Genomic DNA, 17,170 nt, shown 5'->3' with positions numbered 1-17,170 from the left:
ATGCATCCCCAGTTGTGGATTTCCTCCCTCCTGTCCCCTTAGGCTGTCTCCTTGTAGCCAATAGCGGTCCTCCCCTCGGCTTTGCTCTCTAATCCCCACCTTCCAGCTCTCAGCCTCCATGAGCTCTGGCAGACACACATCCCAGTCTGGGCTGTGCAGGGCTGTGGCACAGAGTGTCTGTGTAGGTTTCACTCTGTCCTGTCTGCCACAGATCAGCCACTTCACCTTCCTCCAACAGCCTCAGGTGATCCCCTTCTGTCCCAACTGATTTCCCTATCAGTGAGGCAGCTTCCCCTGGGTGTGGGAACCTCTCCTCTGCTTTAGCTTCTCCTCCCCCACCAGGGGCACGGATCCCATCCTGCTTCCTCTTCTCTTCTTTTTCCCTTCTTTCTTTCATCCTACCCAGTTATGTGGGGATCTTTATTATCCTTTTTGGTGTCCAAGATCTTCTGCTAGTGTTCAGCTGTTGTTCTGTGAGAACTGTTTCATCTGTACATGTATTCTTGATGTGTTCATGAAAAGAGATGAACTCCATGTCCTCCTTCTCCACCACCATCTTGGTCCCTCTACAAGGTTTATTTTGAAAGAAGCCTCAGTCTATAATTTCAGGGTAAATGGCAGATTTGAATATGTAGTTGAGGTAACTATATATTTATTTGATTTCCAAAGAATTCATTGTTACCTACAACATTAAAAGATACAAAACAGAAATTGAGATGAAACCTGTGACTTTCTTACACAAGTTTGCATTGTATACATTCATGTGTGTTTGAGCAAAAATCATGTCACATTATTATGATCTTTGTCCTCTGCTGGATTTTTGTAATTTGGCACAAATAGGGATGGATTATTTTTGCATTATAGTTTGCTATTCTTTCTGTGTGCCAGATTCATTGATGGTATAGAAAAAATGTAATATATCAAAACAACATAATTTATCTCCCAGGTCAGAATATGTTAAAATGATAAATCTACTTAGAAATGTAAGAGGAATTATGTTTTTTAAAAAAATTATTGTTATTTTTTAATTGAAGTAGAGTTACTTTACAGTGTTATATGTTATTTTCAAGTGTACAACATAGTGATTTGATATTTTTTATAGATTATACTCCAAGGTATTATAAAATATTGGTTGTATTACCTTGTATTGTTGTTCTCCCTTCTTACCAGACCCTGTGTGGATCTTTCTTTATAGCCTTGGTTGTAGAAGAACTTTTCTGTAATTTCCCAGGGTGACTTCAGTGAGAATTGCTCCATGTATTGTTGAGGTTTTGATGTGTTTCTGAGGGGAGGAGAGCCCAGTGTCTGCCTACTCCACCACCTAGAACTTTCTCCCAGGAATGATAGTTTTTAATGGAAGTTTTGTATAGTAGCCAAGGTTGATTCTACAATTTGTTCTTACTGTGATATGGAGAAGAAACAATTTAACTCAGTAATCACTGGGCACATGGTTTTGTGGTAGTTACTGGGGATAAAAAGGGGATAAGAGTATCTTCTCCTCTACTTAACTTCTAAATATTGGAATGTTCCAGTGCTCAATCCTGGGATCTTTTCTTTTTTCTCAGAAATTTTATCTATCCCATGGATTTCCATTTCCTTACATCTATTATTCCCATATCTTATTTCCATTTGAATGTGTCCATAGAATCCCAAACCTGTGTATACAACTGTCTACTTGAAGTATGTATTTGGTAATCTAATAGATATTTTACAATTAACGTGTTCAAAGCAAACTTATGGTTACCCAAGGGGAAAGGATGGAGGGACAAATTAGGCGTTTGGGATTAACATATATACACTGCTATATATAAAATAGATAACCAACAATGATCTACTGTATAGCACAAGAGGCTAAACTCAATATTTTGTAATAACTTATAAGGGAAAAGAATAAAAAAATAGATTTTTTTTTGGTATGTATAACAATCAATTTGCTGTATACCTGAAACTAACACAACATTGTAAGTCAACTATACTTGAAAAACTTTTTTGTTTCCCGAATTATCAAAAAATGTATTTTTCTTGAGTAAATGGCATCATAATTTATCCAAGAGATAAGCAAAAATCTGTAATTTGTCTTGATCTTTTCCTTTTACTCATGCTACTCCCATTCTCTCACTATTCCAACTGACTGTGCCTCCAAAACATCCTACATATGTATCTTTTATCTTTTCATATTCACCTCACTATGTCTATCTAAGGCACCACTATTCTTTACTACTTGGTTACAATTCCCTTTTATTTCCATTCTCCTTTTAGTAACCAGAGGAATTTTTAAAATATATAAGCCATATCATATTAATGCTCAATTTCACATTGTGTAGGAGCAAAAGCCAAATTCCCTTCTTTGTTCTGAAATATTTTACATAATATGATGCCTGTCTACTTCTACCATTATGTTATAACTCACCCCTCACTGCTTCCTGTGCTCCAGCCACAAGGGCCCTCTCTCTTTTATTTAAGCATGCCAAGTACATTTCTGCCATAGGAAATTTTAACTCACTGTTGCTTTCTCTGGAGTTTCCATCTCCCACATTGTGTATGGCTGATTCCTTATTAGCATTCAGACTTTGCCTTAAATGTCACCTCCTCAGGGAAGCAGTCTTCTGCCACACAATCTAAATGACTTCAACTGCATCCTGTAATTCTCTTAAAATCACCCATTTTTATTTTCACCTTAGTACTCATTGCCATGGATATTTTGTTATCTGTTTATTTGTTTTCCTCTTTTTCCCTCTATTAAGGTGTGAAATTCTTGCGAATGAGAGTCAAGTCAATTTCATTAAAGCCATCTCTTTCAGTCCTGTCTTGTAATTTTATTCAAGTGAACAAAAAGTATTGAAGGGTTTTAAGCAAAGGAATGATATGCTATAATTTGTGTTTCAGAAGGATTATTTTTGCAGAAATTATTTGAGGGAAGCACGAGTGAAGGAGGAAATAAATAGCTGGGAGGCTTTTGTATTTTTTCATTGGAGAAGTTTCTAAAGCAGACCAGAGGCAATGGGATAGGCATAAGAGAAATATTTGAATCATACATATTTAGCAATAAAATCAGTAGAACTTAATAAAAGATTATCTGTGAGAAAAAGCTCAAGATAACTGCTAAGTGTATTGTCTTGTATAACGTTGTTGGTGCCAGGGGAAAAAAAGAACACATTTGTACAGGAATATGTTAAGATATGTCTTGGACATGTTGATTAAGATTGCTGTTATAATATGAAGATACCTAGCAAAATATACAAAACAGTAAAACAGAGTTCCTTATGTTTTAGAAAACACAATATATTTTAATCATAGAATATTTATTTATGCGGATTTAGGTGGTGGGATGTTTTATGTAGAACCAATGTGTTGATATTATAAATTATGACAACCAGTATCTTGAATCGATCAGCTAGTTCAATTTTTGAAATAGTTAGAAAAGCATTACATGAAATTAAAAAGAGCAGCATTTTAAATTGTCCTGGTGAGGCTTTAATGCTCCACTTTTATTCCATGAAATAAGGTTTTAACTGCTAAAGTGGCTATAATGAGGTCTTACTGATATTTTTGTTCTATTTTATTATTGCCTTCAGGCAGGCTATGAGCTTTATGAATTTTTAGCTCAACTGAACAGATATTTAGGAAAGGAAGAGTTTTTCTTTTCTTATTTGTATTTAGTACATTTTCCATACTTTAAAATTGATTTAAACTAACAAAACTACACAAACTCCTTAGCATGGCCTAAAAAAATCACTCTATACTCAGATTTGATATTATCTTTCATATTTCACTCTTTTATAGCTCTTTCTCTTATAGGGCTATTTGGAAATTCCCCAATACAGCATATTTTTATAGCTCTACATGTTTGCTTAGGCTGTTTCCTCTGATTGTAAGGTCAAATACCATGTCTGATGTGAGATCTTTCCCAATTCCAACTACTCTTTCCCTAAAGGGTTACGTTCTGTATGGTTTGTAACAAGAAACATGGTCCTAATTTCAAGATCAGCTGTATCATGGGTAATTTGCAAACAAGACAAAACAAACAAGAAACTCACAGGAAATTCTCTAATATCTTAAGAGACTTTATCTTCTTTCTAAATGTGAAGCATCTTCACTGAAAAAAAAAAAGCAGCATAGAATATGGTCTCTTTAAAGTTGATACATCACTAGGTCTTATCTGTTTTACCTGAACTATATCTAACCGCCATTTACTTGTCTCCAACATTACAACAAAACATTAGTTCAAGCTACCATCATCTATTGCATAGATTTCTATAAGAGTGTTTTAGATGGATTCCCTGATTTATCACTTGCTACCTTCAATCTGTTCTCTGGAACAGGGCTTGGCAAACTGAAGCCTAGTGGTCAATGTCAGCATGTTACCTGTTTTTGAATGTTCTGAGAGTAAGTTTAACTTTTGCAGCTTTTACGGTTGGAGAAAAATTTGAAAGAGAAAATAATATTTTGTGACCCATGAAAATTGTATGAAATTAAAATTTGATGTCCACATTTAAAGCTGCCTATTGTTTGTATCCCAGATCTTATCTTTAAACAATAGGAATAATGTTATTATCATAACAAGTATTCTTTTGGTGAAATTAAAAACTCTTGTTTAGGTGATGACAGTCAGGTGGTTGAGATCACACATTTTGCTTTCTGTGAATCTTTAAGAGAAGCCACAGTATAGGTGGTTGGGCTGAAGCTGAATCTGGCCTCTGTACCCTGATACTGAATTAATTCTCTGATACAATATTTTGGATGAAGTAGAAAAGAATAGCTTTATTACTTTGCCAGGCAAAGGGGGCCACGATGGGCTAATGCCCTCAAAACTGTGTGTCCTGACCTGGAGGGGGTAGTGAGGACCTTTATAGTAATGGTTCAAAGAAGGTGTGATCAGCTTGTGGACAATATTCTGATTGGCTGGTGGTGAGGTAAGTGGGAGTCAGCATCATTAACCTTCTGGTTCCAACCCGTCTGGGGTCTATGTGCTCGAGGGTAGCATACCAATAAATTCTCCCACCTGGTGGGGGTTTCAGTGTCTGCCAAACAGCTCAAAGATATGTATATCCCTTGGGGGTAATGAGGACCCTGCCCCAAGGCTGCACTATTATTTCTTTTGAATGTTCCTGCCTTATCTCCATATCCCTTCCCTTCCCTAATTAGTAACTGTTTGAATTTGCTCCTTGGAACTAAGGGGAGGTCATGGAGGGCTATCATTGACATGTATACACTACCAGAGGTGGGAAGCTGCTGCATAATACAGGGAGATCAACTCAATGACTGGTGATGACTTAGAGGGGTTGGATAGGGAAGGTGGGAAGGAGTTATGGGAGGAAGGGGCTATGGGGATATATGTATAAATACTGATTCACTTTGTTGTACAGCAAAAACTGGCACAACAGTGTACAGCAATTATACTGCAATAAAGAGCTTAAAAAAAAAATGAGGGACACAGAAAGGCTTTTGTGTCCAGGAGCCTCAGGGTCCTGCTCAGTATCAGGGCTGGGGTTGGAGATAATGGTGGTGGCATTGTCAGATATTACGTAAGCTAGGACTTGACTCCTTAGTAGTAGAGTAAGAGTTAAGAGAATATGACAGCTGGCATTGTCGCTGCCAGCAGCAATATAGTTATTCTGCTCTAGGCTTTAATGTGAGATAAAGTACCAGGAACATAGTAGGTGGTCACAAGTAGTGTCTTCTTTTATTATCACTGTAAATATACAAGTACCTGAAACTGGCATTGACTTTTTTCCCCTGAAATTGGGAGTGGACTGGGAGAGATGGATTCAACTATAAACAAATAAAAATTGTTTTTTATTTTCTTCATTTAAGTAGACTGATTTCATACTGTTTCCAAGAAATCAGGCTCTTTGAAAAGGTTGTGTGATTTAATGCATTCAGTTTTGAACTAAGCTTCAAAAAATTAATTTTTATTTCCAACTCCATCACTTATCAGCTGATTTGGCCACTGCTGGCAAGTATTTGCTAAATAAGCCATTTTCCTTCAGAAAATAAACATGACTTGTACTCAAACTATTAGTGAAAAATGTTTGTTTCCATTGCAGTTTTGGGGGTTTTATCTGAAATTGTATTCTTACTACAAACATTTTCAACCATGGTAGCTTATTTTGATAGAGACTTTTTCAAAGAAATTGTGTTTATAAATAACTCAAATAAATATTTTCTCTTAGACAAGATCTCACCTGGCTATTTGGACCATGCATCTGATAAAATATTCTTGCACAAGTCACACACACACACACACACACACACACACACATTTATGTATGTATCTTTAATTCAATGCCTTTTCTCTGAAATGTTGCACCATCATCATAATTAGTCTGTATTTATTGATTACCTGTGCTTCTCAGTGTATGAATCTGAAATATGGAGAATAAGTACGTAGTTTTAGAAAATGACTTTTTCCTTATATTACCACCTAGGTTGTTCTCAGGAAGATACTTGCTCTTACTTTTTCTCCCTTTAAAATTGCAATAAAATGTTAGTTTCTTCATTCTGATGTGAAATTATAATGAACATTTATAAAAATCCATATTTAGATGGGAAATTGACACAGAGTAATTTTTTTTTCCCATGGGCTATTATAGGTCAAATTTCCATGATATAGCTTTAAATAAAAGTTGTAAAAAAAAGAATATATTAAGACACTACAGTTGTCATTTGGGGCCACTATCAATTACTCTGGTTACTGAAGTGCATGAAAGTACACTGATCACCTGGTTCCTTCCATTTACATCTGATGAGAAAGATAAAAACTGATAGAACATTATCTGTGGCAGGGCATAAAGGCTGGAGAAATGATCCTATTGTTACGCCATTTTCTGAGGAGGATATGGCTGTAAAAGGGCATATTATGTATTAGTCACATTATTTTCTTAGTGTAGTATGGAATATGTCACATATAGATGATTTTATTGTCAGTATGTGATATTTGGCTGTTTTACAAATGTTATTAGGCTTACTTGGTGATACACACCTCTGTAGACAATCTAGCACATTTTAACAGAAAAGAAGTGATTATCCACTAAATGATGGACTTATAAATCAAGGCAATGAGATATCATCTCACACCTGTCAGAATTGCTATCATCAAAAATCTATAAATAACAAATGTTGGCGAGGATGTGGAGAAAAGGGAGCCCTTGTACACTGTTGGTGGGAATGTAAATTGGTACGGCTACTGTAGCAAACAAAATGGAGTTTCCTCAAAAATCTGGAAATAGAACTACCATATGATCCAGCAATTCCACTCATGGATGTATATCTGGAAAAAATAGAAACACTAATTCAAAAAGATACATGCACACCAATGTTTACAGCAGTGCTATTTACAATAGCCAAGATATGGAAGCAACCCAAGTGCTCATCAACAGATGAATGGATAAAGAAGATGTGGAATATACATATATATACACAGATATACACACACACACACATACACATACAATGGAATACTAGTCAGCCATAAAAAAGAACAAATTGCCTTTTGCAGCAATATGGATGTACCTAGAGAATATTATACTTAGTGACATAAGTCAGACAAAGATAAATACTGTGTGATATCACTTTTCTGTGGAATCTAAAATAAAAACAAATGTATATAGCAAAACAGAAACAGACTCATAGGTATAGAAAACAAACTAGTCATTATCAGTGGGGAGAGTGCCATGTGTTGTGACAAGGAGTAAGCTGAGGTCAGAGCATTTGCTGGGCTAGGGCTGGGGTGCATGCTGAGGTAGTTTGCGGGACATCAGTCATGCACTGGAGCAGACCTCTCTCGGCCCTGCCTGGAGGCAAGCCCATGTGTGCAAAGGCTTTCCACTGCCCTCCTGGTAGCCCCAGCAGTCCTCCAACCAGCCAAAGGGGCAAGGATATGAAGCAGCTGAAACTGTCATTCTTTGATGAGAGTATAAATTGCTACCATCACTTTGGAAAATTGTTTAGCATTATCTACCAAAACTAAGCAAGTGCATATCCTGTGGCCAAATAATCTAACAACTGAGTGCTTAGAAATGCATACATCTAGGCAGCAAAAAAATACTAGAATTTTTATAGTATCATTACATGTAATAGGAAAAAAAAAACCTAGAATTAACACAAAAGTCCATCAACAGGGGAAGGAGTTAGTAAAGTGTACATTTTTCAATAGGATCCTAATGAGCAACACAATGAACTACCAGGCACTAGTCACAAAATCATGGTTGAAGTTATAACAAAGAAACAAACCAAAATAAGATTAAACTGCAGGATTTCAGTATGGAAGTTCAAAAGGGGATAAGTCCTCCTTTTTCATTCATTAATTGTTTTATATAAAAATTTTATACTTGTAAAATCGTAGACATACAGTTAATGGAGCTCTACACAAAGACAAAAGGAATACAGGTAGAGGCAAATGAGCTTTCAAAATATGAAGAGTCAATTCAATTTTGTGTTTAAATGTAAAATAATTTACCATTCCTGTCTCGAGTTTTACTTTTTTATACAATGTGTTGTGTAAAGTTGAATCAAGTGTATAAATAAGATTATTTATACTAGCCTGAGTGTAGTAATTGAAATGAAACTGAGGTCAAATTACAATTTAGGATCACACAGAATCTCATCAGATTAACATCACCTACAATGAGTTGTTCTTCTGCAGACAAACATATTTGTGGGGTTATATGCTTCAATCAAATGTCTCCTGGAAACCTGCAGGAGTTCTTTGATACCAGTATTAAAATATGATTTATGAATATTTCTAATTATTCCCTGCAATTAGAGCAAAGAATATGGAAAAAACATTTCATTTTAGTGGTGATTTTTAATACTGTATCCCACTACAAATCTAGTTTTCTAAAGCTAGTTTCCTCTAATCCAAAGCTTATTTATCTTCTTTGGGTTTGCCATTTTTTCTTTTTAAAAAATAATTAACTAACTAATTAATTTATTTATTTTTGGCTTCATTGGGTCTTCGTTGCTGTGCGCAGGCTTTCTCTAGTTGTGATGAGTGTGGTCTATGCTTCATTGTGGTGCTCAGGCTTCTCATTACAGTGGCTTCTCTTGTTGCAGAGCTTGGGCTCTAGGCACATGGGCTTCAGTAGTTGTGGCACGCAGGCTCAGTAGTTGTGGGTCACGGGCTCTAGAGCACAGGCTCGGTAGTTGTGGTGCACGGGCTTAGTTGCTCCATGGCATATGGGATCTTCCCAGGGCTCGAACCCGTGACACTGCATTGGCAGGCGTATTCTTAAGCACTGCACTGCCAGGGAAGCCCACAGGTTTGTCATTCTTGATGGTTTTGTTTCTTCTACTCCTCCTTTTCCATCTTACCGATGCCATCTCGATGCAGGGGAAAAGGGGGATGAAAATGCACAATCTGATATTATCAGACTCCTTAACTGGTTCTCTTAGGAAAGCTTATTTTTGGAAGTATTATGAATATTTAAAATTACATGACATGATTGATACTAACACTCTAGGAACTACCATTCAACCTGGATTAATCAACTTTTGAGTAATACTTAATAAGTGTAGACATATAAAATTTTATATCTGAAATTTATACTACCAACTGATGTGCTCCAATTGTATCATTTCATATATAAGGAAACAGGAATATAAACTCACAAAGGCATAAACATGGGTTCTAGTAAAGATGGATATTAAACTAGTTACTCATAATAGGAGATTGTCCACTTAGAGTTGAGTAGGATCATCTAAAGGAGGCTTCTTGCAGAAAGATAGTTTACTTTTTATCTGTTTAATACATGCTTCAGATCTCTGTACAAGACAACTTTAAGTCTGATTTACATAACGTAGTTTCAAATTGTATCTGCTTGTGTAACAAGCACTCCAGTCTAGATAGAACATTTCTATCATCTTAGAAAATTTCCTAGTTCCCTGTAGGAAACATTCTTTTTTTCCCCAGTTTTATTGAGATATAACTGACATATAACTTTCTAGAAGTTTAAGGTGTATAATGTAATAATTTGATATATGTGTATACTGCAAAATGATTACCACGATAAGCTTAGTTAACATCCATCACTTTACAAAGTTACAAACTTTTTCCTTGTGATTCTGACTTCTATCATCATAGATTAGTTTTGCCTGCTCTTCAACTATATAAATTAAATCAAATAGTATATGCTTTTTCTGCATGACTTCTTTTAATCAATACAGTGGATTTGATATTCATTTATATAGCTAATATTTCTCATTATATCAATATACAACAAACTTGTTGATTCATATTCCTGTTGATTGAGATGTTTTCAATTTTTGGAATCCAGTATGGGATATATGCATTGGATTATAGAGCAGGTGTATATTTAACTTTATAAGAAAGTGTTAAGTAGTTTTTCAAAGTGGTTGTACTGCTTTACATTCTCATTAGCAATGAATGAGGCTGCATTTGCCCCACGTTCTTACCAGCATTTGGTGCTGTAGGACTTTGGATTTTAGCTATGATGGTGAGTGTGAAGTGGTATCATACTATGATTTAATGTGCACTTTCCTGATGACTAATTTGAAAATGTTAATATTCTTAGTAGCACTTTGGGTATCTTCTTTCATGAGTTTTCTGTTCAAATGTTTTGCTCATTTAAAAAATTAGCTTGTTTGTGTTTTTATTAATGATTTACAGAAGTTCTTTCCATATTCAGTCAAATATATGTGTTGAAATATTTTCTCCAAGTGTGAGGCTTACATTTTTATCTTCTTAATGTTGTGTTTGATGAGCAGAGGTTATAATTTGGGTGCAGTCCAGTTTGTAACTGGTTAATGCTTTTTGCGCCATCTCTCAGAGATCTCTGTCTACTCAATGCCACTAAATATTACTCTGTTATATTTGAGAAATTCTAGAATTTATCTTTCATATTTATGCCTATTTTTCTATAGTATTGCATTAAAAATATATCATACTCTATTTTCCAGAAGGACTTGTATAAGTAGTATTTTTTTCCTTTGAATAACTGACATATTAAATAGTAAAATTTTGTGGACTTGTGTCTTTTTAAGGTTTTTTTCTTCCATTATAAATCTGCTTCCTTAAGAGAAGTGGGATTATTCAGATTTTATTTCTTCTTGGGTGAATTTCGGTAATTTAATTTTTCTAAGAATTTATTCATTTTTTCCTAATTTTTGGCAAAATGTTATACATAATTGAAAATATCCTTTATATCTATTTTATCTCTCAATTCTTATTTTGTTATTTGTATTTTTGCTCTTTTTTCTTAATCAGTCTTGCTAGGGGCATATAAATTTTATTAATATTTGGAAACGAACAACTTTTAGTTTCTTTTATTATTCATTTTATATTTCATTGATTTCTACTTTCATCCTTAATGTTTTCTTTCTATTACTTATTTTGTGTTTCATTTGTTCTTTTTTCCCCTCACTTCATAATATGGAAACACAAGTCCTTAGCTTTCTGTGTTTTATAATATAAGCATTCAAACTGTAAATTTTCCTGTAAGCACTTCTTGAGGTGTATGTTGCAAATTTTGGTATGTTGCATGTTCCATATAAACAGATAACATTTCCAATTTTCTTTATTTCTTTTGAAACCAATTAAATATTTAGTATTCTGCTATTTAATATCCAAATATGTGAAGTTTTCTGGATATCTTCTTATTATCTCTAATTTAATTCTGTAAGGTCAGAACATAATTTCTATATGTTTTCAATACTTTAAAATTTGTTGATACTTGTTTTATGGGTCAGAATATAGTCTTTGGGAGTGTGCCACGTTCACTCAAGAAAAATGCATATTCTACAGTTGTTTTAGTGTTCTGTAAATGCCAGTTACATCAATTTGGTTGGTAATGTATGAATCTTCTGCATCCTCTTGATTGTTCTTTCTACTTTATATCAATTACTGATCAAAGAGAGCTACAATCAGAAACTCTGTGGATTTGGCAATTTATCTCTTTAACTCATATTTGCTTCACGTATTTTGAAGCTGTTGTTTTTGCAGACGCAGTTAAGATTATGTTTTGATGATGAATTGACTGCTTTATCATTATATGTTGCCTTTATTTTTAATCACTAAAAATCTCCTTGCCTGAAATTTTTTTTGATATTAATATATGTTTATCAGCTTTCTAAAGATGGTGTAGCATATCTTTTTTCATCTTTTTACTTTCGGCATCTTCATATTTAAAGTGCAATATTTTAGACAGCACATACTTTGGTCTTTTTTTGGTAAATTTTTATTGGAATATAGTTGATTTACAATGTTGTGTTAGTTTCTGCTGTACAGTAGAGTGAATCAGTTATTCATATACATATATCCACTCTTTGTTAGATTCTTTTCCCATACAGTTCTTTAAAGAGTATTGAGTAGAGTTCCCTGTGATATACAGTAGACACTTACTAGTTATCTATTTTATATACAGTACTGTGTATATGTCAATCCCAATCTCCCAATTTATTCCTCCCCCTTTTCCCCCACTGGAAACCGTAAGTTTGTTTTTTACATCTGTGACTCTATTTCTGTTTTGCAAGTACGTTCATTTGTACCATTTTTAAATTCCACATATAAGTCATATCATATATTTGTCTTTCCCTGTCTGACTTACTTTACTCAATATGACAATCTCTAGGTTCATCCATGTTACTGCAAATGACATTATGTCATTCCTTTTTGTGGCTGAGTAGTATTTCATTCATCTGTCAATGGACATTTAGGTTGCTTCCATGTCCTGGCTATTGTAAAATGTGCTGCAGTGAACATTGGGGCGCATGTATATTTTCGAATTATGGTTTTCTCAGGGTATATCCCAGTGGTGGGACTCCTGGGTCATATGGTAGTTCTATTTTTAGTTTTTTAAGGAATCTCCATATATATTCCATAGTGGCTGTATCAGTTTACATTCCCACCAACAGTGCAAGAGGGTTCCCTTTTCTCCATACCCTCTCCAGTGTTTATTGTTTCTAGATTTTTTGGTGATAGCCATTCTGACTGTTGTGAGGTGATATCTCATTGTGGTTTTGATTTGCATTTGTCTAATAATTAGTGATGTTGAGCATATTTTCATGTGTTTGTTGGCCATCTGTATGTTTTCTTTAGAGAAATTTCTATTTAGGTTTTCCAACCATTTTTTATTTTTTTATTTTTTTGATATTGAACTGCATGAACTGTTTGTATATTTTGGAGATTAATCCCTTGTCAATCGCTTCATTTGCGAATATTTTCTCCCATTCTGAGGGTTGTCTTTTTGTCATGTTTATTGTTTCCTTTGCTCTGCAAAATTTTTTGCGTTTTATTAGGTCCCATTTGTTTATTTTCTTTTTATTTTCACTGCTCTAGGAGGTGGATCCAAAGAAACATTCTGCAATTTATGTCAGAGTGTGTTCTGCCTGTGTTTAGCTCTAAGAGTTTTATAGTGTCTGGCCTCACATGTAGGTCTTTGATCCCTTTTGAGTTTATTTTTGTGTATGGTGTTAGGAAGTGTTCTGATTTCATTCTTTTACCTGGAGCTGTTCAGTTTTCCCAGAACCATTTATTGAAGAGACTGTTGTTTTTCCATTTTGTATTCTTGCCTCCTTTGTCATAGGTTAGGTGACCATAGATGCATGGGTTTATCTCTGGGCTTTCTATCCTGTTCTATTGATCTATATTTCTGTTTTTGTGCCAGTACCATAGTATAGCTTTGTAGTATAGTCTGAAGTCATGGAGACTGATTCTTCCAACTATGTTTTTCTTTTTCAAGATTGCTTTGGCTATTCTGGGTCTTTTGTGTTTCCATACAAGTTGTAAAATTTTTATTCTAATTCTGAGAAAAATTCCATTGGTAATATGACAGGGATTGCATTGAATCTGTAGATTGCTTTGGGTAGTATAGTCATTTTCACATTATTAATTCTTCCAATCCAAGAATATGGTATATTGCTCTATTTGTTTGTATCGTCTTTGATTTGTCTCATCAGTATCGTATAGTTTTCTGAGTACAGATCTTTTGTCTCCTTAGGTAGGTTTATTCCTAGGTATTTTATTCTTTTTGAAGAAATGGTAAATAGGGGTGTTTCCTTAATTTCTCTTTCTGATTTTTCTATTTTTACTCTAAATGATCAATTTTCTTATAAAGAAATTAAGAAAAAATTCTTTTAAAATTCTTTTTAAATATCCACATCTATGTAATTTTTGGTACTCTATCCTTTCCTGTAGATCTGAGTTTCCATTTGATGTCTCACTCCTTCAAATCTTCTTTTAGAAAATCTGATGAAAATTTTTTAAGCTTTTATATTTATTTATTTACTTACATTTTACTTCTTAATTTTTAAGAATATTTTTATCAGAAATTAAATTTAGTATTCAAAATTACTTTCTTCTCTTCCTCCTTTTTCTAGTTTTCTTTTGACAATTTAAAGATCTCATTCATTTTATTCTGGCTTCCTTTTTTCTCCCTCTATGAGAAATTACATGTTATTCTTGTCATTTCTCTCCCAATTGTAACATGCATTTTTCCCTTTTCAGCTGCTTTTATGATTTGTTCTGTTCTTTACCTTTGGTTTTAGCAGTTTGAGTAAGACCTGCATAGGTTTGGTTTTGTGCTGAAAGGAGTTACAGATAGTTGAATTTTCAGCAAATTTGGGAAAATTATAATATTAATGTATTTTTCTTGTTCCATTTTAGCTCTCCTTTTCTTTTGAACTTCCAATTGCAGGTAAGTAAACTACTTTCTATTGTCTACAATTCACTGAAGCTGTGTTCTTTTTATGTTTCTATCCTCTCCTTTGTATACCCACTCCCCACTGGCCTGGCCACCTTTCTGTTCTTCTGGTAGAATAATTTCTACTCATCTGTCTTCATATTTATTGACCATTTCTTTTGTCATTTTCACTCCACTATTATGTCTATTAATTTTTATTTAAGTTATTACAATTTTCTACTACAGAGTTTCACCTGTTTCTTTTTATAATTTCCATTACTCTGCTGATATTTTCCTTGTGTTCACCTATTAGTTCTATCTTGTATTAATCCTTAAATATGTGTAGATAGATCTTTTAAAGTACATGTCTTCTGATTCTAACATCTGAGTCATCTTGGGGTCAGTTTCTATTGCTGCCATTTCAACAATTATTTGTCATTTTTCCTGCTTCTTAGAATATTATTTTTGATCATATGCTGGACATTGTAGATGAATAAACGTTAGTGTGCCTACATTATGTTGTCTTCCTTTAAATGTTAATAAGTTTTAGGACTTCCCTAGTGGCGCATTGGTTAAGAATCTGCCTGCCAATGCAGGGTACACAGCTTTGAGCCCTGGCTTGGGAAGATCCCACATGCCACAGAGCAACTAAGCCTGTGTGCCACAACTACTGAGCCTGTGCATTAGAGTCCACGAGCCACAACTGCTGAGCCCATGTGCTGCAACTACTGAAGTCCCGCATGCCCAGAGCCCATGCTCTGCAACAAGAGAAGCCACTGTAGTGGGAAGCCCCCACACCACAATGAAGAGTAGCCCCTGTTTGCCACAACTAGAGAGAAGCCCATGAGCCACAGCTAAGACCGAAAATAAATAAAATAAATAAATAAAAAATATTAAAAAATAAAATGAATTACTGCTAAGTTTATAAAAAAATTAATGTTTTTTTCTGGAATTCAGTTACAATTATTGGTAAATACTCTTAGCTCCAAAAATCTTGGTTTTATTATTTATTAGGCAATATATATTTCAGTGTCATTAGTTCCAAGATATGGCTCTTACCCTAGGGCAGCAGTCTTCAAACATTCTAGCCTTGGGAACTTCCTTCATGTTCTTAAAATCTATTGAGTGCTCAAAATGTCTTTGTTTATGTGGGTTATCTTTGTCAGTATATATCGTATTAGAAATGAGAACTGAGAAATTTTGCAGTACTTATTTACAGATCTGTTAAATATAACAGTAATAAATACATTAAATTTTGACATAAAGTGTATACATTTTTGAAAATATATTTGTTTATTGAAAAAATCTGAGAAGAGTGGTATTGCTCTACTTTTGGAAACTTCTTTAATATCTGGCTTAACAGAAACAACTGGATTATCATATCTGATTTTGCATTCAATTTGTTGCTTTGGTTATAGTATATAAAGAAAATCTAGCCTCACAGAGATAAAGTAGTTTGAAAAGTGATGAGAATTTTAATAGCTTTTTTTTTCTGATATTTGTGGCTATTTCTCTTTGATACTAATGAAATCTTAACAAATGTTAATTTCTTAGAAGTTAGTTGTAATGTGGAATCTGAAACCACATCCATGACCTTTTGTGTTTTTTGATACATTAAAATCCATTGGTGTGTCTTGCAGAATGAATGACTATTTTCTCCATAGAGGATTTTGTAATATCATGCATTAATAATTGGGAAAATATTTGTTCATGAGTTATGAAGGTCTTCTAAATGCTGATACATTTTATTATACAATATCAGAAACTCATAGTCACCAATATTATTAGAAAGTCATTAAGTCATTACGTATTGGGAAACTGTCATGGTCACGAAGGCAGATATAAGTTTTCCAAAATTATAATTTTTACTTGAAAGCTCAAATTTTCTTGTTAGCTATTAATATTGTTTGTTGTTTTCTTAAAGAGACAGGCTAATCTTATTAAGTTTTGAGAAAGTGTCTGCAAAGTATCCAAATTTAAATGATTATCTTTTTTTGTTTAATTATTCTTTCAAGTAAAACTGATGTTCGATGAAGAAAATTTAGGTCAACTTGCAACTCAAATTATTGGATGGATGCTTTTTCTTGAAACAGCTCTTGTTTTTTTGGTATGCAGCAGAAGTGCTTTATGTACATACAAAGACTTAATAAAATGCAGCATCAAATTTTAATAAAATTTAAAATTTATACTGCTTCATCAATGACATACTGAAGTAGAACTAAAAAATACATATACAATAATAGCAGTAATAATAATGATAATTTTAAAATGTGAGTGTGTGGCAGTGAAGAGTACAATGAATGCTATTAGTAGACTTTGGTGCTGTGGTTGATGTTGTGAGAAGTTTTACCCATCTTTTATTCTCCTCCATCAGTGCAAATGTCAACACAGAGAAAATGGCAATAATGTCTTAGTATTAATTATGAAAATAATTTTGACTTTGTGGACTCCCTGTGAGTATCTTGTGATCCATAATAGTCTGTGAACCACACTTTGAAAACAACAATCCTTAGTCCTAAGGTATGGCCTTTCTC

Source organism: Hippopotamus amphibius, chromosome 9 (assembly GCF_030028045.1).
Source record: "Hippopotamus amphibius kiboko isolate mHipAmp2 chromosome 9, mHipAmp2.hap2, whole genome shotgun sequence".
Lineage (NCBI taxonomy): Eukaryota > Metazoa > Chordata > Mammalia > Artiodactyla > Hippopotamidae > Hippopotamus > Hippopotamus amphibius.
This window is presented reverse-complemented; position numbering follows the sequence as displayed.